At 40.3% G+C, this 22,526-nt stretch overlaps 1 protein-coding gene and 1 pseudogene across 1 annotated transcript in view; both read right to left on the reverse strand.

Moving 5' to 3' along the window:
• Window positions 1–22,526, reverse strand: part of nrn1la (neuritin 1-like a) — a 118,489-nt gene that overhangs the window by 67,105 nt on the left and 28,858 nt on the right. The gene's annotated exons all lie outside the window — the stretch shown is intronic.
• On the reverse strand, window positions 4,913–5,505 carry LOC133443622 (olfactory receptor 11G2-like; annotated as a pseudogene).

The following is a 22,526-nucleotide window of genomic DNA, read 5'->3' on the forward strand; positions in this document are numbered from 1 at the left end:
ACATTCTCTTTCTGATCTGTCATAACATTAAAAAACTACTTAGTTATTTTCATGTTGTTTCCAGCCAAATGATACATTTATTCTTCAATTAGAACAGAAACTAAGCAGCTTGACTGCATCTATTTATCTTTTATTTCTGGCTTCCTTCAGTTGATGGTGCTGAATGAGAATCTGTCAATCTCACAAACTGAAGTAAAGTCAACGCAATTAAGTCTGTATATAGAAGACTAAAATCAAAAATACTGACATAAATGATAAATTAATAAATCAGTTCATAAATACTTAAAGTAGGCAAGACAATATTAATTACAAAATAAATTCAAGCATTTCTTTTTTATCTTTATCGCAATTAATTCTTCTAACCTGCATTTACTCCCCAGTCAGCAGGTGCCTGGTTCAATTCCTGGCTGTGTGAGGCTCCTCCCGTGAATACGGGGCTGCATCAGGAAGGGGATCCGGCATTAAACATATGGCAAACTTGTATGCAAGCTGTGAAGTTCTGCTGTGGCGACCCCTCCATTAAGAGAAGGATGTAGCTGAATCAGGATTACTTTATGTGTGCAGCTCACACCATGCATGTGTATGTTTTCAGAATTTAAGGGTGGATAATGTAGATTGGTAATAAAAAGAAAAAGCATAACTTCTTTTAGTTTATGGTCCCGGTGATTCAGTAAACTCAGGTCCTAAGACAAGGTCACTAGTGAAAGTTTCAAAACTAGTTAAGCTGCTAAATCTACACCCATAGACTATTTTAAAGCAGCACAATATAACTTTCAGCTTTTGTTGAGTTTGGCGGCTCCTTTGGACAAAAGTGGTAGTGCTTTACCAGTAGTGTGGAAGGGTTCCTACCATCCACCTCCAAGTTATATAGTGCCAGTGAAGGCGATACAGACCCACTCAGACCATGACAGAGGTGTCATTAAACCTGTTGTAAGTTGATGTACCATCACAATGACTCTGGAAATATTATATTAAGGTGGAAAAGTTACATAGTGCTGCTTTAAATAATATACGAAGTGTTAGGTCATGTGACCCACAGAGGTTTCAAAACCAGACATGCTGCTCGAGAAGCTGATGGGTACATGACCACCGTATAGCAATCAAAGTTAGCTTCGGCTCCCAGCTCCCTCAGCCAAACCCCACCGAAATATCTGCAGAGCTGGCTTCAGACGTTTACAGCAGGATACAGTAATCCCTCGCTATAACACGGTTCACTTTTCACGCCTCGCTGCTTCATGGATTTGCATTGTGCATCATGTTCTGCATTCTGATTGGCTAAATAGTCTCCCCGCTTCTTCACTTCCTGTGTCAATAACGTTGGTCGCTTAGCAACAATGCTGAGAACGGCCAATGAACTTCAGCGAGCTGCTCAAGAACGGGACCCTTTGATGAATCGTTCATTACAGTCTCAGATATAATCGATGGGGGCATGTCGGTTTATAAGAATCTTTTTGCCCAGAAGAAAAAAGAGCGACAACGACGACCCATACCTATGTTCTTCTCTGGAAAAAACACACCTGCACCGCGGGCTTTAGAAGAAAAAGACACTACAGAGCGAGTCAGGATGCAGCAGCAGTCAGAAGAGCAGTGAAATACGCGCCAGTCACAGTTTGTCCTACTGTACTTATTGTATTTTTTTTCATAATAATTTTTCATTTTCTCCCGTTCAAATCCAATTACTCGGGTTGTGGTGGGGCGGGGCTGATCTCCGCAATTTGCAGTCAGTCTTTAGTGTTCAGTCAGAGAACTGCAACGAATCTGAGTTCGGCATGAACCTCTATCTGGAAGCTGCACCCAGGTTACTGTGGAAGTTTTTTTCTTCCAGCTATGACCCACCCACCTAAATACATCATACTATTTACTAACAAGAAATGGGTCGATCCTATTACTTAGGATAGTTGTGTGGGTTCTTTGAGTACTCCAGCGTCCTCCTGCAGTCCAAAGGTTTAGGTTGATTAGTTATTTTAATTTGTCTGTATCGTGATTGTGAGTGAGTATGGTTGTTTGTCTGTGTGTGCACAGATGGTCTGTCCACTGTGTGCCCCACCTCTCACGCAACGACAGCTGGGAAGCACTACAAATGTGTGAAGAAACATGAATAATTGTGGTGGCCACAAATAATTGGAGTCGCGCACAACTGTTGTGAGCTGTAACGCTGGTGATGGAAAACCTTATTGATGCAATTAAAAGAAGAAAGCGGATGCTGGAAATCCTTTCATTTTCTGGCACCAGATTGGTTTCTGTACCTGTGTGATCCAAATCAGTCAAATTAGACTAAGTTTTCAAAAAATACACTGAAGTTAGTCGCTCAAGACACAGACTTAATAAAGAAAATGATATTTTCTCCTCTGCACCTGTGTCTGAAAGAAAGAAATTCATTTTAATCTGTTTACATCCAACTTTCTGAAAACAACATCTCTGAAATGTCCCTGAAATTAACACAAATTTGAATTTTTAAGCCTTCAAACACTGAAGAAGCACCAAAGTATCTTTAAAAGTAGAAGCGAGACCGTAAATTCCCAGATTGGTATCAAGCGAAGCAGAATCTGGATGGTTGAATACGTTTGATAGATGTTCTATTGTAAAACATATTAAACCTTTACTTAAATTGTTCAGCAATACTCGTGTGAACATGAGGGGCTTCCAGTACCGCACAGACCAGCAAATATTAATGGGATTGTCACAAACTGTTACCAGGGCACAGAGTGTGCAGAACCTATTTTTAAGGTTTGAATATGTTCAGCAAGTTTCACTTCCCTAACTTTAGTAGTCTGTGATTTTATTATATGCTTACACTGTAATTTGCCTGTTATTTATTCTTTTTACTTTTGGACCAGCATGTTAAGAAAGAAGAATAAATCTGATCTATTTATCATCATGTCCATGCAAATCGCTCCATACTCCACCCATTAATTTTAAATGCAGCACCGTCGCAAAGTGTCTCCTGGTGACATCACAGACAGGGGTTTCTGGTCCCCTTCACACAGAGCAGTTGAAATTGCTGTATTTACAAATGCAGATCTTCTGCTCTTCGAGCCATTTACACGGCGCTGTGCTGCATTAGTGCTGCAATATCCACCAGAACTCAGTGGGAAAAAAAGTGCTTTTACCCAGAGCTTCTCTCAGTTCATGAGGCAAATGTGCCGCACTGAAGCCGTGTACATCCTCAGTGGTCCAAAAGAACAAGAGGCTGCCGAGAGGCCAGGGATGTGAAATGACTGCAGTACGGTGCCGTAGTGTTGGGTTACTCTGTCTCCACCAGGTGATACAGTATCTGTCTGTGGTCTTCAGATCAATAAGTGAGTGCAAATTGTTGCAGTGAGGAGGCGACATGATAAGCCCTTTTTTTTTTTTTACAGTAGCACTAGTCCGTGCAGTCGGAAAGTTCTTCTGTTCACTTAAATCTTTAATAATACACAAATCTGTTCATTGTTTTATCTGGTTTTTACTTTGTGTGTTGTTCTAAATATTCACAACAACATTTTGCAGTAACGCTTGCCAAATGAAATCCCAATTTGGTGAAGGATTTACTGGGGAATAGCAGCGCAATAAGGTTCTGTCTTGGCTTGAAGTTGCTGGTGCATATCCAATTACACTGACTGACTGCCAAGCCTATATTGCCCACTGACAAACAAACATCTAGAGTGTGATTAAGTGTGGGTTCAAGCCCAGGCAGGCCAGGAACCACCATTTTAGGTCTGAATAAGGTCAAACAGCCCACTAAGGTCTCAAGGGCAAAATGGGAAATAGCCAAGAAAACCGTTCTTTTCATACACGTCCACTAAATGGTTTTCATTCGTTTTTTTTGTTCTGTTCAGTTCTACTGGACATGTAATAACTACACAGAGGAGCATTTTGTCCTTGAATCTCATCAAATACTCTCCTAAAGGACTGTGCTATCACCGTTCCACTCCAGTCCCATATGTGAAGATGTTTCGGAGCTTCTTCATCGGAGGGGGAGCAATGCAATAAAACCGTCTGCGCTCACATCATCCTTCTGTATGGTTCTTTACAATTATACCCACTTAAATGGTCTGTTTGAGAGAACAAAACGGGACCAGATAAAATGGCTGCGATCCGAACCAAAAATGGAGTTATACATTGTCTTCAACGGTAAAAGTGAAAAAAAGTTAAATTCATTAAAAAAGTGGAAGTGTTGAAAATGTAGTGTTGAGAATTTCCCCATTGTGGGATTAATAAAGGAAAAAAAAAATATTATTATGTCTGTGCATTCAAAATATAAAACACTGAACATACTTGTGAACTGATAAAAGGCAAACTGACTTGATTAACTTGACTGACATTTAATTTGAAAGTGCATTTTTGTGTGTACACTATATTTCATTTACAACATCATTTTTGTTACTTCCAGTCCAAAAATTCAGGGAAACTTACAGATGCATTGGGCACTCAAGCTTGTGCGTGATGTTTGCTGTGTAGCCCATCACGAACGCGGGGGGGTAGATGACGCCGTATAGACAGAACCAGAACAGAGGGGCATTGTGGTCGCACTACTGCTGCGTCTTGGGAGGAAGTAATGGAGGAAAACCAGAGGGGAGACCAGCTCTGTTACTCAGTGGGAGCCGGCATCACGGAAACTGCTTCCCCGAACAGTGACACTGATGTCACTAAGATGATTTCACAATGCTACGATGTGCACTTACACACATAGACACACACACACACGGTGGTGCCTCTGGTCTGCGAGGGGACCGTGGCGGTTTAACGTGGACAGAGGCTGAAGTTGGGACTCGAGCTACAGTATTTTGAGGTTAAACAGGGGAAAATCATCAAATCCGTTTCATACTGCTGTTTTTAAACATACTACTGTTTATTTTTACTCATCCATTATCTTCTTCCGCTTATCTGGTCGGGGCGTGGGGGCAGTAGCCAAAGCAGGGAAGCCCAAACTTTACGAATATTCTGGTGTAAGTGAGACGAGGAGAAGTGCCACATTTAGGATAGTCACTAAATCATGAACGACTTTGCTTTTTGTGACAACTCATTGTAATGATAATAACTGTATTGTTAAAAACAATCCTTTCAAAATGAAGGAACAGAGTTGTTTTATCAGCATTAAGACGAGCTGGCACTCCAACCTGAGATGCAGGAAGAATCCAAGCTCAGATTAAAAGATTAGTTTTTGTCATTATAGTTGGACATTGCAGACGTTTACAAAAAGTAACATATCTGTCATAGGCCATAGCTGACAACGATAAAAATTCTGAACCGCCGAAAGAATAAAAACATATGAAACTATAAAGGCAAGCTGAATATGATTGGACATGTTTTTCAGATAAAATGTCAATCAAAAGCTTTGGGTTGATAACAGTGCACAAAAGGGACTGAGTTGATTAACCGAGCTGTAGTGAAGATGTACATAGGCTCATGGATGTTTTGATTCATCCAAATCAAGTACACAATAGCAGAATTATGGACAATTATTAGAAGGTATATCGTAAGAATAACCACAAAATGCAGAAACATGTATTCATCCACTTCCATCATGTCCACACACCTCACATTTAATTCGTCATCCATTTAGACTGCCTAATAAGCTCAAAGGAAGAATCGGTATAGGACAATGTGTAGGAGACCCAAACTCCACCCTTCAGAATCAATGTTTATTCACATGAACATGAAATGTTCAGTTTCTCAACTGGAAATCAACTCTCAAACTGTGTTAAATCCTAGATGCTAGAGATGTTACAAGTCCTTTTTCTGCAAGTCTGAGTCGAGTCTAGAGGTTTGTGGAGTCTTGCAGACAAATCTACTTGCAGCTCAGCATCACAAAGACTACAGAGTTGGTGGAATATCTCAGGAATCAACGCACCCTCCTCTTCGGGGCGTTATTTCCCAGAAGACTCGGGTCTTTCAACATCTGAAGAACCATGCTGCAGATGTTTCTCACTTGATGGTACCGTCACCTTCTGGGGCAGTGGGGTGCAGACAGCTGATGTCCACAGAACGTATCAGGAGATCTGGCTCTGTCTCCAGAGCTGAGAAAACTTCTCAGTACCGTGAACAATGTGTCTCACACGTCCCACTGTAGCACAGACTAAGACTACTAGTTTTCTTTTCTTTTTTGTATATTGTTGATACTGATATATTAATTTATAAATGGGTATATTTATATCAGTATAGGTGTGAGGATGTGTTATTATTGATATTCATATAACATTTGTGTGTATGTGTATATGATATATATATATATATATATATATATATATATATATATATATATATATATATATATATATATATATATATATATATATATGCAATGTATATGTGTTATATATGTATATATAGATATCTTTTGTTTTTTTGTATAGAAATTAAATTAATTTTGATCATAATGAAATATAGTTTAGGGGGTAGGATTTAATATGTTTTTACTTCTTCCTACTCCTTTTCAAGCATATTAATTATGGTGGCTGCATGTTTTTATTTATATTTTTGTTTTGTATTCACTACTGTTTTATGTTCGAAATAAAAATTTCAATTCAATTCAATTCAATACTAAGGACCACCGCAAAACTACACAGGAGGTTTTTCCTGCCAGTGACCTTCCTTCCTTCCTTCCTTTCTTCTTTCCTTTCAGTTAGGGGAAGAGCTGAAACAACTGACATTACTTGCAATATCTCAAGCTTGCATCATGTGCAAGTTTAGTCTGCAACATCATGTAACCTTCATCTTACTCAATTAGTAACACACCTTGTCGACTAGTTCACCACGCACTGGTTCTTACATCTAACCTGCTTGACTATTTATACTTTGCTGATATTTTTTACTTTTTATAAAAAACGTTTCTGTTTTTTTTCCTCTTGTTGTAGCTTGTTGTGTTCTTTAAGGATTATCTTGCCACAAGAATTTCCTTTGGATTTCTGTCTTATCTTGCGTACACATTGAACAATCTCCCCATGAACTTCAAATGCGGATTTTCTATATCCAAAGGATTAAAAGCATGTAAGCGACACTTTTATAATAAGCTATAGCTTTTATTCATTCAATGAATATTGCTCAACTTTAATACTGTCTTGGGTTTCTTTATTCTCAGTTATGATCAGCAGGCAGCGGGTGGTTGCAGGATAATTGGTATAACTAAGCTAACCAACCATTTCCACCATTCCCTGCAACGCCTATCTGAAGTGTGAACAAGTGTGTCAAACAAGTAATCATCCAAATTTTCAAAAATTCCAGCAGTCTGATTAAATGAATCTCTCTTTTGTACAAAGGTTCCAAACATTTGAACGATTCCTGAGCAAAAATAGTGCTAACCTTTCAAACTATTGCGTGAATGATCTATCAAGACTGATTTTAGATGTTGATGCAGCAACTTTGAGTCTCAACCTAAGAAGTTTCAGCTCTGTTTTCTTTCATTCCTGTGTATGTAGTTGCTATAACTGAAACTATAAAAGGCACCGCAGCCACAAGTGTGATAGCCATTGTTATTGTCCTCTGTGGTTCAAGCTCGTACATCCGCAATGTCATGGCTGATTATAGGGATAGGAATGATATTCTGACAGACAAACCATAGCAGCAGAATGAAACAGGAAAAAAAGTGAATTAGTCTCAGATGTAAATAAATTAAAAATAAACCTGGATTTAACACTAAGGTTTGCTGGGGTCTTCCAGTCATTCGCCATATTATCTCATCATACTGCGCAGAACAATTACAAGAAAATAGTGTTAGACAGAACATACTACCGGTAGATATTTTTGGAAAAGCAGAGTAACACTAGTGAATATGTATAAGGCTTAGCCAGAACCGATGCAGCATTCGCGTAAAAGTGAAGCCCTCCAGAGACCAACTCTGAAGGGTACAACCTTGCTTCAGCACAAGACCATCAAATGGTGGCAAATCTCTAAATCGGTGCCAGTGATGCACTTATCTGAGAAACAGAAGAGGAAGAGGAGGCAGAAAGGATTTCTAAGAGGGCAGAAAAAATGGGATGAAAGTTAAAGGAGGCTCTGGGGAAAGCTGCGGAAAGGGAATGATAAAGAAGGACAGAATCCAGTGAGATGAGATGTACATAGTGGTGGTAAGAAAAGAGAACAGACATTGAGGATGAGAGAGAGGGAGATGGGGATTTAATGATATTAGGGGTTGGGGAAATGCAGCCACACAAATTAGATGCAAGGTTTCTGCCTGAAGTCAGCTAAACGTAGTTGCAGAAGTGACAGAGAATTTTGCAGACAGTAACATAGAAAGAAGATAAAGATGAAAAAGAGATGGACGAGAAGCAACAGAAACTGAGACAGGAAACAGTGTTCTGCCATGGTAAGTATCTGTCAGTCTGTGCGATGAAACAAAGAACGCAGCGATGTGTGGTCGTCATCGTTCTTGGTGATTTCCCTCATGGTTTCACAAACCACTATACAGTAAGTGTTGGCAGCGCACACACTCCCGCCTTAGTTTTTTTTGGATGAACACTGGGTTGGTTTAAAAGACCTTGGATCAAATGCCATTCATCGAGGAATATCTTTGTGTGAAAAGTGTTGGGGGGGTCCCCCAGGCGCTGAAAAGCTGAATCTGCTGCTTTCAACAGAAACACACATATGCCAACCTCGGTGACTGTTGCACCTCAGGAGGTGGAAGATCTAATCATTTTGGCAGAAAGCTTTTTACTTCTACGCCAGTGTTTTATTCAGCAGACCCATTCCCATCGGTCCTTGTGCATGCCAGGACGCGGCCCGACAATAAAACAAATGTTCCAGCCGCAAGAGACGAGAGAGGGGAGTCATATGAGGAGGTTCTCCTCAGAAATCACATAAAAGCATTAGCTCTTTCTTGGAACAAGTGCATCTCATCATGGAAAATAGGAATGTGGATGATGTGCGAGGCTTATATGTAAAAACATTTTAGAGTGAAACTGAATTTCTCTGAGTTTCAGACCAAGGTGCCAGGCAAAGAAAAGCAATTGGATGTTGGTTATATTTACAATTCCAACCATTTTATGTCTTACATTATTGCTTTAAGAGATAAACTTGAATATTATGGTAACATAAACACTTGTTCTGCTTCTTCCAGCAGGTATTTTGGTCCACTCCTCTTGAGCAAACTACTCTAGCTGTGTTACGTTGCTATATCATCCTTTTTGTTGATTCAATCGAATTCAAATTCTGTGCTGTGGGCAGAAAGGCTCTCCTGTGGCGGTCTGTGTGGCAGCGGATCTGAAGAGACCTCTGACTGACGACACTCTTGCTGAATCACTGTGTTGTGAGAGGATGCTTAGGGTTGTTCATGAGCTTCTTCATTTCATGATATCTTCCTTTGCACAATCGGCTCCAGAGGCTCCACAACAGAGAAACCTTTCTCTATCAGTTTGTTTAGTTTCTCTATGTCATCAGACATAGAGATGACCCCCCCCAAGAGATGACTGTAGATGAGATCTTGCTCTCGCTCAGACTTATAAAAGATATTTTACATCTTGCTGCAAATGTTGAAGCACCTAAGAAGTAAGGTCTGCTCTGTCCTTCCATATAAACAGCAGTGTTGTAACTCCAGTCCAGTCTGTTGTCCAGGTGAACCCTGAGGTGTTTATACTCCTCCACCTCCACTTCTCCCATGATAGAAAAACTATTTGATTTGATCATGCCTCTCTTAAAATCCACAATACTCTCCTTTGTCTTGCTCACATTCAAGATGAGATGATTGTTCCCACACCGTGCCACAAAATGGTCAACCGTGTGTCTGTACTGTCTGTGTCGGTACACCACACCTGCAGAGTCACCAATGTTTCACACCTTTAACCCCAGAACATCTCAGGGTGGTGGAGCAGCCACAGGAACCACTAACCCCTGCAGCTCGCCTTAAGATCCCAGCTTTCCCCCATCATCAGTGTTTCCTCCCTAGCTGGAGCGAAATCACCAAAGCATGTATGCATGTATATGTGTTTCTGATAACTACTTAACTCAGTGTAACCACTCTGCCTCTATCACATATTTCGTAAGATGTTAGAATTTGCAGAGCTTCTGAAAATAATACAGAACAACATTGGAATGCAGCACCACAGAAGACCATACTACTACTGTCATTTAGCAGACACTTTTATGCAAAGCGACTTACAGAGAACCAACACACCATTTCACCCAGGGAACCATTAGGTTTAAGGGCCTTGCTCAGGGGCCCAAAGTGGTTCATCTCAGTTGCCATTCTGGGGCTTTGAACCTGGGTCCTCCAGACCCAAGCCCACCTTTGTAGCCACTAGACTATCACCCCTGAACTGGATTCTCATACACAACCTCAGAGAATCCAATTCATACTCAGAGGATTAAAGGGCCACATTGATGATTGCTGTTGCTGGACTGCATATGCATGTAGTAATTGGGAGAAAATTCACCGTGGATTAATGTTAATTAATGTTAATGTTAATGTTAATCTTGTCTTAAATTAAATACCTGCTCTACTGCCCTTACTTTTTGACAACTTGTGCTTTTTATTATTTTACCTCTTTTCTTGTCATTTTATTTCATTTTATTTGTTATTTAAGCGTACTCTTAAATTAAATCGCGCAAAGTTATGGCTAAGCCCTGAATGCAGGCATTGTGACGTAGAATTGTCAAATTGGTTTGATTCACTGCACGTATCGATTAATTTTGTAATACTGTATTTGACCCAGTCTTTGTACGTTTTGACCGTATAGAAACGTAATTCTCGTCAATTGTGTGAAATAAGACCTGGAAACAGGCATTGTGGCAAGAATTGTCAAATTGGTTCAATTCATTGAAGTCTGATAGAGGTGTCATCAAACTTCCTTTCTTTACTTTGTCAGATGGAGACTTCAGGAACACCAACTGGTTCATTTTGATGCTGATTATTTAACAAACTTCGACCATAGTCGGCTATCATTGACAAATGTACCGCTGCCTAAGTTATCTTCCGTTGATCTACTTTGTATCCCACTCAGGTCATACCGGTGCTGACAGCTCAGCTGCATGGCTGGCAGGAGCTGCCCACACCGTGAAAATGTAATTTGAAAAATCTAGCAATGTTGTTAATTTACACCTCAGCTGGAAGTTAAGATAGTATGATGAATCTCGTCCGTGTTTTCACCTCTAGTTTGGTTTGGTTAGGTTTAAATGAAGTCTTCTCTATTTGTCCGGTTTGGGCAAGTCCTCAGTAGACTCAGAGTCTCAGAGCAAAAAACATTCTCATGATTTAGAAACTTAATTTGGCCTGCTTCTCTTGATCCTTTGAATAATTCCAGTCAGGCTGGGTATTTATAAAACACATTTATGTAACTTAACAGAGACTATATTAATTTCTGCTTTACTCTTACTTTAAACATTTGTTGAAGCTCAAAAATAATTACTATCCCAGTATTGACCTTCTCTAAAAAGGTCCATTTGCCAGGTCATTGCTTGTTTTCATGCTGAGATAATTATCTGTTCGTGATCTACTGTTTGTGGCCATTTCTGAAAACCTATGCAAATTCAGCTGAATCAGCTTTTTCTGTAAAAAGAAATATCACAGTTTATGTGAAAATTATGCACATACAATGTGTACTTTGTTAATAAGTGCCCACGCTGCATTATTGAAGTTTTGTGTGCAGGAATCCACTTCATTATGTAACAATAAATCAGGGAGCACTGAAACGGCACAAATAAGGGACCAGAATGCAATGCACAGAGGGAAAAGCCTCATCTGTCACGACAGAGAACAAAAATCAGTCCAGAGTCATACAAACTGGCTTTTCAAGTTAAAAGACGTGAAATACGATGATGCTCGCTGTTGCAGAATCATAGCAAATAATGAGACATAAATCTTTTGTCATCTTCTAAGTGTCAATAAAAGAGCAGCTCCTGTTAAGTTCTTTCACTGTGATTTCATCGTGAAATCAATTAAACAGTTAGTTTAGTGTGTTCATTTAGCAAGTTCATTTAGCACAGCTGGTATTCCCAACATTGCCCAAATCAGTGCTTTCATAGAGCCAAACCCCAAGCCGGATACATGGATACTAGGGCTGTGTGAGGAGGGGTATGCCGCATAAAAACCTATCCCACATTAATATGTGGAACATGATGATCTTCTGTGGCGGTCCCTACAGGGAAAAGCTGAAAGAAGTCGATTTGGTTTTTGCCGTCATCACACAGGTATTAGGTATACCCTGAACGTGGGGCATAATCAGTTTGTACTGTGCTTTCATTTCTTATTCTTAAAGTAACTGCTTTCTGAATTGGTAATGAAAAGCCACAATGAGAAAACTCCACCAGCATCCAAATTGTAGCTTTAGTTGTCACGCTGAACCAATTTATAATTCTCCGTCCGTCTAATATAAAACATTAATTCAAAGAGCTACACTAATAAGTTAATTGACTGGAGTATAAGTTTGGGTGTCAGTCCAGCCCACAAAAACCTTAAAAGTGAAGTGTCTGAATGGTGAACATAACAGGTATTTTGTTAAAGCAAAAGATCTTGATATTTACCTCCGAACTCTCACGGTTACACATCAAAAGATGGGCAATGAAAATGAAGGCATTAATGTTGACATACATGACCTGTAATATCAATTGTTCACTGAGATCATTTTGGAGTAACCTTGCTTTCTGAACCTGCACCACATTTTGTGTTCAGCGTGAGGAACTAATCTGGTCATTCAGAAAAAAAAAAGGTTTATCACATGCAGTAGAGCGTCTGTTTTAGAGAAAATGATCACTTTTTCATTTGTCTAAATTCTAATTAGTTTTGAATATCTAACCAATAATATTTTCATGGTTTAACCAAATAGCAGAGATGTACAGTACTTTTAACAGTTTTCTTGTCTGATTTTGATTTCATCCAGCCTGCTGATTCTGATTTTCCTCCTAAGAACTATAACTGCATACAAAAACAACCAACCAGTGAAAGATAAGACACCACAGAGTGGATTAAAAAACAAAGAGAAAACAACAAAAAACATGCTAACAAAGGCCTCTTTAGCCTATCTTGATGCTCAGCAGGGACATGCTGGTGTAGGTTTGTTTTTGACCAAACATTTGGCTTGTTGTTCCTCCAAGGCCTTTATTTCTAATTTTACAGACTGCACTAAATGTTGTCTGGGTCTTCTGCAGGGAGGAGGTTCGTGGTTCAAATCTCATCCAGGGTCTTTCTGTGTAGGGTTTCCATGTTCTCTCCGTGCTTGCACTGATCTTCTCTGGCTATTCGGACTTCCTTCGCTCTCCAAAAACATGCATGTCAAGTTAATTGGTGATTCTATAGCAGTGAGTGTGATTGGTAGTTGGTTTCTATTCGGCCCTGTGATGGGGGGCCTTATGCTAATTGCCAAAAGGGCGCTGGAATAGGCTCCAGCAGATCCCTGTGGTTCCACTGGGAATAAAGAGTATAGACAGTGCCTCCCCTCCCCAAACGCAAAACACGCACTGTGCGTAGGGCCTCATCTTCCACGAGTTTTGCACGAGGGGACGCATTTGCTCGGCAACGCATATGCGTAATGGATGCACATATGCGCTACCGTGAGGAGGAGGGGAGAAAAGACATCTGAATGGTCTGAGTAATCTGGCTGTGCATTGATTGGTAGCACCCGAAATCTGACCAATCAGAAGGGTGCGCTTGCAGGCAGGCTCTTGCAGAGATTTCAACTTTTCATCCAAAAGACATCACAAATCAGGAGGGAGCAAGAGGAGAAAAAAGGCAAAACACGAGGAAACTCGTGGTTCACTTGAAGCTGGGTATGTTGTTGAAATAAAACTTTGTGGCACAAACACCTGAGCTGCCACTCAGATAGGAATCTGGCTCTAGTCTCTGTCTAGGCTGGAGATTTTAGTGTTTCCAGCAGCCCTGATGAACATTTATTGAACGCCTTATTAACGCCCTATGCATTCACCTCTGTTGAAAAAGAGTGGTAAAATGACCAGTTGGTCGTATATAAGCTACAATCTTTAGCCAATATATAATAAATTGGCTATAGTTTTATACCAATTTATATTGTTAAGAAGTTTGACTATTTTTAATGAGATAAATGTGCATCTGTAAAAGGCACACGTGCGTGCTTAGCTCGGATTTCCGACCAGCAAGACCTGCTTTCAGTTTTTTGTGGGGGATTGAGGTGCTGGAGGTAACTTTCTTTTGGTGAGTAATTGATCGCTATTTGTGACTTGTTTATTTCAGTTTTAAGTTTTTTATTTAATATTTATTTATTATTTCAGGTTGATTTTTTTTTTTATTTCATTTGACTTATGCAGTCAAACTACTTTATCTACCGTACATTTGTTGTTATTGACGGGTTGTCAAGTTAAATGGCACGTTGTGATATGGTCATTTCGTACCAATGATACATTTGGGATGGGGAGAGGTTTGAGGGCGGGGGGGCCTCCAAATAACATTTCGCTTAGGGCTCCAATTTGGTTATGGGCAGCCCTGAGTATAGATAATGGTTGAGTGTATTCCACACTGACACTGAAAACCCTACACATCAAAGACATGCTTTCTGGTCAACTGCATCATTAAGAGATACTCAAACATACTACTATCGGCCAATCACCAGTCAAACTCGATCAGCAGAAGATCAACCAATTCTGATGACTACCCGACCAGTCGGTGTATTAAAATATAACCAAACCAATAAGTGAAAGCACGTTTTAAAAAGCCAGTGGTGGATCAAAGAGGAGGGAAAGTGATGTTTAACTCCATCAACCCACTCCCTCTAACCTCCTGATGCAGAGTTTTCCTTTGAGGAATCGCTGAAGAATGACTCCCTCTGTGACGGCCGCATGACACGTCAAAATGATATTCCCATATGAGCTGTCATTATTTTCCATGTTCATTTACACACAAAAGAAGAGAAGAAGCACAGTCCCAGAGCAGAAAGAAGGAGCTGGTAGAGACCAAGGTACGGTAAGAGAGGAAGAGGTTGGGTTCACGCCAAGTCCTGAATGTTTTTTGCTCTGTTCTAGATGTGAAATGATACAGAAAAATCCATAAAAGTGCAAAAGATGAAGTAAAACAAAGGATTGTATCTGAGCAGCTCATGCTGACAGCTGGCGCCCTTGAGACAGGGGATCAGGTTTACAAACATTGTGATCAGCACCAAGAGCTTCAGGCGTCTCACAAACCGAACACTTACAATGGTCAGCTTCCTTTCTAAATTTGTCTTTCCATTTACAGACCTCATTAAGTTCTGTGTTTCATTTAATCACTAAAGTGTAACTGGAATGATGTTTTTTAATATCAATCAAAGGACTTGATTAGCGATACAGTTTTTTTCTTTGTTTATTTTACAATTAGTTTTCAGCTAGTAATTGTTTCTCGCTTGTGTCAAACACAAGTTGTTAACTCAGGACAAGTCAGCGATATCTGTTTTTTTTTTATTCATTCATTTCCATTTAATTTATTAATAGTTTGATAAAATATTTTTTTTAAATGATTTTTTTTCCAGCCACACCAGTCTATTATTTGTATTTTTCACCCAATGACAGCTTGGATCACACTCACACACACTCACACACACACACACACACACACACACACACACACACACACACACACACACACACACAGTATTTTTCAGACTTTAACAGTTCTTTTGTTTGTTTTTTCGGTTACGACCTCAGTTAAAGGCCACAGACCTGCATGAATACGTGTGGACACCAGCATCCTGGCTAGATTCACTTAGAGTCAACAAACTGAAAACCCTGCCAGTTTCTTGTAGACTTTGCGATCTGCCAACCTCGGACTTTTTGAACCCAAGAAGAAAAAAGAAAATCTTTGTCATCCTTCCACAAACTTCAGCAAAACACAATAATGCCGAAGGAAATACAATGCTGTAAACTTTACTTCACCCCTTCAAAGTAAAAAAAATAATTACAATAACAATGTGTCCAACTTTCTTTTAAGACTGCAGCCTGAGCTGTTGCTCAAACTGGAAAACTGAATTAAGTTCGGCAGACTTTATTATCCCCAAGTGAAGAAAAAAATGCAGCAGCCTCATCTTGTCACATTCTCCGTGTCAAAATTGATTTTAAAATCATTGATAAAGAAATCAAACACTTCTTTATATTTCCAACTGGCACAAAAGCTGACACCCGTTTCTGACTTAGGAAAGAACTCATGATAGCATTAATAAAGTCAAAGATGTTCATCTCAACATTATACATACTGCAGATGGAAATCCTGCAAATCAAAGTGAGACAAACACCAATTACTGCCAATGACTCGTTAATTTAAACATTGTGGGCTGATATTTTTGAGTATTTGTAACTACTGTCATAGAGAGCCAATGTTCAATCTATGAGATTATGCAGCTGAATCACACATGTCACCACTCATCTTAAACCCTTTGATCACCAGAAACAGCAAATATAACACAAAACACCACGGTAAAAGAGTCTCAGACTTCCCACATTTAGAGGAGGGACTTAACTTGAAAGTAATTTTCCCAGAAAAGAAACAATTAATCCGGGAAAACAGAAAGAGAGGCATTAAAGACAGAGCCAGAGGAGGGAGAGATAAGGCTGAAGACCGTTTGTCTCTAAAAGGCTGGCAACTGGTCTGATAAGGTAACATCCAGGTATGGGAGATTTGGTCATCCCCTGAAACGGTCATGAAGACCCTGCAATAAAAAGAATGAAGTATAAGACTTCAGGGATGAAATTAGATTATGAGATAATAAGATCCATTTCCCCTTCATCAATAATAAGGTACTTTGTTTTATAAAAAGATAAATGGGTGAAATTCAAGACATCTGAGTGATCACGTTCAGTTTCAGATCATCTGGAGCCGCCCGTGTTGCAAACAGGATTTGGACCTTTTATTTATTAATTTCTTTTTTTTCCCAGAAAGTGACATAGGCATCTAATTACGAAATATCTTACACAAGCTTCTCTGCTTGGAATCCTAGAGTCATTACAGCTCCCCTGTACCTTTTCGGATGTATTAGCCCTCAGCACAGGTGTATTGATTTACAGTTGCTCAACATGTTTGACCAACCCTGGTTCTAATTAAACGCAGTATGGATCAGAGCGCAGTGAAACAGCTGTTTACCATGCCACATGTTGACGTTATCCCCATAATCTTTAGCAAAGCACCTTTCCGCGTCTCTCCCGGGCAGCAGAGCTGTCTGCTGCACCGCCTGCAGCTGCTGGACCAAAACAACAGCTAATCACGTGACGACAGACATGAACCAACTTCCGTGAACGAGTCTGATAATGCACACACGCTCCCTGATCTCCAAACCTGCAGGATGGGCCATTGAGCACCAGTTGGTGCATTATTCACCCTAAAAGCTTGTTAAAAAGAGTTCACAACGAAGTAGCGTGAAAGATTGATGAGCAAAAAACAGTTTAGTTAGCCTGCGTTACGTAAGGTAATAAAGCAGTGGTGGGAAAACATCATGTAAAGAAGAGGGGGATAAATATAGGATGGTGGAGCGGTAATGATAGAAGAGACCTTTTAACCAAGACAAACACCAATGAGAGGAGTGATAATGGAAATACAGGAAATCATAGAAAACCACAGAATCAAAACAGAGTAGAAGCTGCTGAGGCACAGCTGAGGACAAATGAGCATGAACCTGATCACCTGCTCAGTTTTATTTAAGACGGACGCCTTGGTTCTGGATGAAAAAGAAAAAGAAACAACTTTGGTCTGCTGATAAATAAACCCTTACATGAGTGTCATCAGACTTCACTTTGCAGCTGAAATGCATTGAAATCTAGTATCAACTTTATTAGTGTTACACCGAAAGTTTTGGTAACCGAAATTGTTCGGCCGAAAATATCAAAAAAACACTTTTGGTGTTCAGTGGAATAAGTGGGGAAAAAAATGAACAATTAATAACGGCATGTTTAGATGACACAATCAAACAGCGGACAGCGTGGAGTGAGGGGCGTGCAGTGTTAAATGCAGCAAACATGTCAGCAGTGCAGAAGTATTTCAAAGTGGCTGAGAATGATACAAGAATGGCTGTTTGCAATCAATGTTCTGCTCAAATATCAAAAGGGGGCACATCTGCAAAGTCTTTCAGCACTACAAGTTGGCTTTATCACTTGAAATCAGAACACCCTGAACAGCATGTCGCGTACGAGACGGAGACGGCAGCAGCAAAAAGGAAAGCTGCCACTCCATCCATGGCCGACGTCTTTGAAAAGACAAAAAAGGTTTGCCAGTGACAGTGCCAAACAAAAGGCATTACTACTAAGATAATGGAATTTATCGCTTTGGATGATCAACCTTTTACGGTTAAAACATTTTCAGTTTTTCATGTTCAATAAATATTTCTACCTTGTAATTTTGTAAAAGATTTTTTTCTTTGAAAAGCATGCCTAAAGCACATTTATTTGATTTATGCAATGGTTTAAAAATTGTCAAAATAAATAAAAAACTGCGAAGAACCATGTTCGGTATGTTATTCGGTATTCGGCCAAGTGTTTATTATTATTTTCGGTTTCGGACACAAATTTTCATTTCGGTGCATCACTGAACCTTATGGGTCACGATTGGACGCCACAAAACCACATGCTGAAGGGCCTGGCCTGATGAAGCCAACAGTACAGGATTATTTGCAAAAAGGAGAGATGAAATCCTGTGGATCCCAAACTGGACCCCCTCCGGGACCCTGGCTATGGCTAGAGATCCTGTCCATAAAAATTATGAACAGAACCACAACAAAGGGCAGCCCTGCCGGAGTCCAACATGCACTGGGAACAGGTCTGACTCCGGCAATGTGAACCAAACTCCTGCTCTGATCATACAGACACCGAACAGCCCTTACCAGAGGGCCCCGGACCCCATACTCACTGAGCGCCCCCCATGTGGACTTGTTGGGAAAAATCCCATGAACCCTCAAGCGCCCTGTGGAGGGTATAGAGCTATAAAACCGCATTGTTCCTCCTGAATCCGAGGTTCAACTATCGGCCATATTCTCCTCTCCAGTACCCTGGCGTAGACTTTCCCGGGGAGGCTGAGAAGTGTGATCCCCCTATAGTTGGAACACACTCTCCGGTCCCCCTTTTCAAAAATAAGGGCATTGGAGCAGAAATTGAAAATTTCCACTTGGTCATTACAGCCAAAGACGTAAACTTGTTCACACTGATCATATCTGATGTCCTGGGTAGCTGCTGAATAAACACACTTTTCTTTTGTTAAATTTGACCCCCCATGGAGCAAACATATTTAACATTTTACTATCACAATCAGTTGTCCATCAGTTCAGCATTTTTTCAGCATTTTACCTGGACGCGTGATGGATATGCGCAGGCATGAAATTAAGCTCAACTTGAATTTGATCTGTTTTTAAACAAGATTTGGTGGAAAATATGTTTTCAACTCTATAGACTAACTTCCAGTTAAATTCCCAATTTATTCCCACTCTGTTCGTATGTGTCTATTATTCCTGTGGAAAATTTGGACCTGTATACATTTCTGTAATCTTGCAACCTTAATCACAAGTCATTTTGTTGCATTATTTGCACTTGTTGGTCCTCTACAAGGCCCGTGAAAAAAGCCTGTCAGGTTTTGTTTGATGTTTGTTGTTTTTCTTTTTTACTGAAATGAACAGAAACCAAATGCATGAACGGCAAGAAATCAATCTGTAAAATAATTTGCATAAACTGCCAGTTCATAACAGTTAGAGGAAATGAGCCATGCCGTCCTGTGCAGGCAGAAGCCGAGGAACAGCCACCTTCTGAGGCACAAACACACACCCTCCAACCCTGTGAAGAAGACAAAGTGGAAGATATATTGTGGAAGACGGAGCCACTGACCCTCTTGTTGAGTTAATGAGCTTTTATTGACTGTAGCACCTGAAGCCGCTGCTGTAACTTATCACTGTTAGCGCCTCGCTCCCCAGACACGCAGCACACAGGGGGCTTCACACACACATACACAAACCACACTTATGATATGTTTGCATGTGCCAAGATCAACAGAGAAACATGAAAACACGCAAACAACGACAAAGTCTCCTGGGATTTAGAGACACAAACTCACAAATTTCAGTTTGTCCTTTGAATGTCTTTGTCAAATATAACGTCTGTTTAAACAGCACCGGTTCAGGTTCTGTGTCCAATGTGCGCTCTTGCAGGTGCTTTTATACGGGAGTATCACAAACAGAAGACAAATAATCAAACTAAAATGCAGGAACTTCCTTAACAGTTATATCAGTTACACGCTTTACAACATCACACATTTATTAACATAGATATCTGCAGTTTAGTCAGCTATTTCTGTGCTATGTTTTTAAACTTAAGATGAAATAAATGGCAGAAGTTCAAAAACATGGAATAATATTCTGTTGCATTCAGATGATTCACATCATCCAAAACATTGTCCAACATAAAGTTGCTCTTTATGTTTTACGACTCCGTTTTAAAGCATCTCCTGTGTTTCCTTCATGTGCCTGGGAGCTACAGTATATACTAATTGACCCGTCTGCACAGGACCTTATCAAACGTCTGCATGTTACCTTATTTGAGTCTTTATGTCTTATTTTTATTCTTTATCTATCTAAATGTCATTACATTTTGTCATAGTTTTTGTCCTGTGCATTAGATTTAATTTAGCGATCAGCCTAAAGGTCACTGAGGAATAATTTGCTATGATGCAAATTATTTGTTGACACGATTAACATTGATCTCGTCAATAAACCACAATCCAGCAGAACATCAATAACGGCAAGTGTGGCGGCAGTGCGCTGAACTGCCCTGTCACAGCTAATCACATCCCTGATCGTTCGGCTCCTGCGGTACTTTTAAACCCCCTCCCCCACACACACACACACACACACACCCACACACACACACACACACACACACACACACACACACACACACACACACACACACACACACACACACACACACAGCCTCAGCACACCTTATTCAAATGACTGTGTCATTAACAGACTTATGCACACCTTGAGGATAAGCTGATGACGAGCCGTTCCCCTGAATCAGGTGTGTTGAAGCAGGGACGCGTCTAAAATATGCAGGGCAGCGCCCCTCGGGGACTGGAATCAGACACCCCAGCTTAAAACGTTTCTGTTTAGTAAAGCCTCTAGTTAGTGTGACCTCTAGTGTGTTTATGGCCAGTAGTCATAGCTGCAGCTATAGAACAAGACTATAATAGTTTGTCTCAAACCAGCTTCATCATAGATATGCTGCTATAGGCTTCTGCTGCAGGGGGGCACCGGCATGATCCACTGGGCGGTGCCAATCACCCTCCTTCTCTCCTCTTCTCTGCCTTTCTCATTTATTAATTATAAGTATCTCATAGCCATCATTGTTGTCCATCGTTCTTGGAGTTTGTTGTGCTGGTCTGCACCCCCACCCCTATGGTAGGTGCCTGCTGAAATCCTGACATGACATTTGTTTTCTGCGCATGTTCTTTTCGCAAGGAATCTTGCTCTTTTGAGTCCTGGAAGTACTTATAAACATGGCGAAACGCAAGACCAGGAGGAGACTAATCACTTCATAAATGTAATGAAAGATATGAACATTTTGGCTGTTGTAGATGATAGAAAGTACCGGGATAGCGAGATTTACAAAAAGGAAAGCGAAAAGTTGCGCAAAGCAGGATTTGTACAAACGCCAGACCAGATCAAGCACCGCTGGAAGACGCTGAAAAAGGCGTACTACAGAGCCAAGAAACAAAACTGTACCAGCGGGTCCGATTATCCGCCGTGCTGCTGGTATTGTTGTTGTTTTGGATACAGGAAGAAGAAGCGGAAATGACGAGAAATGCGTCATGACTCCGTGCGTCGCGGGTTTGATCCAGATATCCAAAATGATTACAATTACCATGTATACAGGGATAACCCTGTTTGCTCACGCATGGAAACAGATTATTCCGAATGTTTCAGTAACCGGAATATTGACCGTAACCCCAATTTTGACTGCATGTAAACGTAGTCAGTGTGTCTGTGTCCCTCCTTTCTCTGTTCTTCATTCTCTCTGTCTGTTCTCTCTTTTCCTGCTCTGCAGGGTCCCTCCTCATGATCCAGGTCCTGGTCCAGGTTCCTTCCTCCTAAAGGGGAGTTTTTCTTACTGTTTGGCTTAAGGTTTTTCTCCCACTAGGGGAGTTTTTTACCTGCCATATGTTTATGTTATGTTTATGTAATAATTGCTCGGGAGTCATGTTTTGGTCTCTGGAAACTTCTGTTGTAATAGACGCTATATAAATAGAATTGAATTGAATTGAATTGAATTTAATAAATGCTTCACTCTAGTAAAAGTTGCTCGTTTCACTTGTTTGAGGTGAGCAGCTTACGTAGGGCTCACCGGGCTGAGGTTGAGCGCTGGTTCTTAGCTCGGTGACATCAGACACAGGGCAAGCCATGAGTCGGTTCATTCTGAATTTTTAACATTTCTAATCAAATCAAATCAAATCAAACTTTATTTATATAGCACTTTTCCTACAAATAATGAAACACAAAGTGCTTAACAGAAAAAAAAAAAAACAAAAAAAAAAACAAGAAAAAACAAATAAACATAAAACTTATTAATATAAAACTTATTAATGCCCCCCCCCCCCCCCCCCCCCCCCCCCCCCTCCCTCCCCGCAGACAAAAGCACACTACAATTCACCT

This window comes from Cololabis saira, chromosome 5 (genome assembly GCF_033807715.1).
Source record: "Cololabis saira isolate AMF1-May2022 chromosome 5, fColSai1.1, whole genome shotgun sequence".
Lineage (NCBI taxonomy): Eukaryota > Metazoa > Chordata > Actinopteri > Beloniformes > Belonidae > Cololabis > Cololabis saira.